Source organism: Trichomycterus rosablanca, chromosome 13 (genome assembly GCF_030014385.1).
Source record: "Trichomycterus rosablanca isolate fTriRos1 chromosome 13, fTriRos1.hap1, whole genome shotgun sequence".
NCBI classification, from domain to species: Eukaryota; Metazoa; Chordata; class Actinopteri; order Siluriformes; family Trichomycteridae; genus Trichomycterus; species Trichomycterus rosablanca.
This window is the reverse complement of record NC_086000.1, coordinates 9,606,545-9,609,452: the sequence shown is the minus strand read 5'-3', so window position 1 is coordinate 9,609,452 and position 2,908 is coordinate 9,606,545.

Below are 2,908 nucleotides of genomic sequence, written 5' to 3'. Positions count from 1 at the left end.
TAACGTTTCACTTTGTTATTATGTGTGATTTAGTGTATCTTGATGGGTAAAAATGGCAATTATAGCCATTCAAAAATTAACAACACAAAAAGCGACATATAAAAGGCATATAATAATGTGTATTGAAATATAAAAGACAGTAAAAGGTCATCAAAACTTATTTACTTATAATCAAGCTTCTCTATTGTAAATGTAAGTAAATCTGCATAGACTATGGAAATCTATACATCAATGAGTGTAGTAGAACAGAGTGTGTTAATGTGAATAACATCAGGACTCTGATTCAATCACAGGCACTGAAAGTGTCTGTTAGTGAGTAGATAACGTTATTCACTGTAACACAACCTTGTGTGGTCCACTGATTTTAAACGACACGTTTGTTCACTACTGATAAGAAGAAAGTCAATAAACCAAAGAACTGTTACAAAGATTTATTCTGAAAGCAAAAAATTGTTAAAAATATTTATTTTAGCACGTATTTTTCCTGGCAGAAGTGATGCATGCGAGAGGTGTAAACAATCACCTGCTGATCATGTACATATGTTCTGGGCATGTCCTAGACTTGGGAATTTCTGGTCCAAGATTTTTGAAATGTTTAAACAGGCTCTGGGAAGCGACCTGGACCCCAACCCTGTAACCGCCTTGTTTGGTATTCCCTATAGAGTATCTATGTCGATCACTGCACAGAGAGTCATTGCTTTTTCTATATTGTTGGCAAGACGCATAATACTACTTAAGTGGAAACACGCTGCGGCCCCAGTGTTTGATACATGGGTTCAGGAACTTCGAAATTGTGTAAAGCTTGAAAAGCTAAGATTTTCCTTGAAAGGGTCCTTGGACCTTTTTTATAAAACGTGGGGTCCCATCCTCATTTTTATTGAAGAAAAAAATTGACAAATTTAATTTATTTAATTATTTATTTATTTATTCATTTTTACTATTTATCTGCTTATTTATTATAGCCCTGATTATTATCAATAAAAAAATAAAAACAAAAAATATTTATTTTGTGTATTTAGTATAAATCATTTCTTACACCAGAAATATAGTTTGTAATGTGGAGACTTCTCGCTAAGTAAAAGTGCAAACCGTCTTACTGATGTTAAGCCTGTACCAGCAGTCAGACACTGTGCAAGTCAATGAGTTCAAATGTCAAATTTGAAGCCCTGGAATGCATTTCTTGGAAACACAGATGCCTTGAGGTGCATCAGGTTAGTCAGGGTTTTCCTGGGGTTTGATTAGGTCAGCGTCAGAGAAAGCAGCTGTTTATTTGATCTTTTATAAAATGAAGGTAAATACATTAATCACCTAGCTGTTTACAATTCTATCTCTGCCAGCTTTACTGTTTTTAGTGGTATCGTTATTGCTGTGAGCTTCGAACAGCTTGTTGGGCAACTTCTTATGGTGCATTTACATGAGAAGTGACAAAACCACTTTTGCACCTGCTGTGCACCGCACACCTTGCCGCATTGGGCTCGTGATTTTTCACCTAATTGAACTTTGTCCCAGACAAAGTTTTGCCGCTGACCTTTTCTAAGTGCCTCCAATGAGACGAACTGTTTGATATGACGCAGTAAAAGCGACCCGGGCAGTACGAACAACGCTTAAAGTGAACAAAGCTTAATGTGAACAAAGCTTAATGTGACTTATTGTACTAAAAGAACAAGCGAGAAATTTCATTAGTGGATAGAACCTATAAGCAGTAATAATTAAGAGAGGTTTAGTGTTTCTATGTCGTTCATTTAATACATTTAACCACGTTAAGTTTTGTTAACGATAAGCGTTTTAGACTCCCTCTTTGAAGCTGATTCTCAAAATTTCTCAGCACCCTGAGCTAAAACACAAGTTTAGAAGTGAAACAGTGAAAAGTGAAAATACAGCAAAACGTAGATACATGTGGACGCTTTATTCTACACAAATGTATATTTGTCTCATATTTGCACTTTAATGACATTTTCCTGCACTGTTGAAGCCAAGCGCTGAGCAAAGTGGCGGTTTGCGCCAAGGCTCGCGGGGATGCACCCTTAGTTGTTAACAGATAAAATAATGGATGAATTTAAACACATTTGCCATGTACTGTAGCTTGTAGTGCACATGGCTTTAACAAAATCCTTCTTTTGAAATCTAGCCGAGTTACTTTTTGTGGGGAAAACTAGATATAGGACCCAAACCTAATCCCTCATTTCAATATGACTGAACAACAGGTAAACTAATAACTGAAGAATTAGTTTGTCACAACAACAAATGGTCTAACAGCTAATCGTTATCACCACTCCCGCTCAGGGGAGCCAAAGCAGATACAATTTTTTAAAACAATTGCATAAAGCAGAGAAGGGGTACAATGGTGGTTTTCTGGATTCTGATATGCATGTCTATTATTCATTAACCCAGTGGTTCCCAAAGTGGTGGTGGGGGGGGGGGGGGGGGGGGGGCGTATTATACAAGGCGTATAATGAGGAATATTTGAGCACCACTTGGAATGACTGCCACCTGCCATCAATTAAAGAGACTCTAATTAATCTCATGTTCTAGTAGGATTTTCCAGACATTGATTTTGTTGCATCTCACAGAAAAGCCATGTCCGCAAAGAGCTTAAAAAGTATTCAAGGGATCTTATTGTCGAAAGGTATCAGTCAGGAGAAGGGTAAATTAAATTTCCAAGGCTTTACAAATACTATAGAACGCTGTAAAGACAACCATCAACAAGTGTATAAATTATGGCACAACAGTGACACTACCAAGAACTGGATTTCCCTGCCAAGAGTCCTGGTATGTACTGGTCATGCACTTCATGTGACATCAATCTCCTGTATTCTTCACGTCTAGAATGTGAGATAGACCGTCAAAAATGTGTTATGGTCTGATGAGACCAAGGCTGAACTTTGTGGTATAATTCCAAAAGATATGT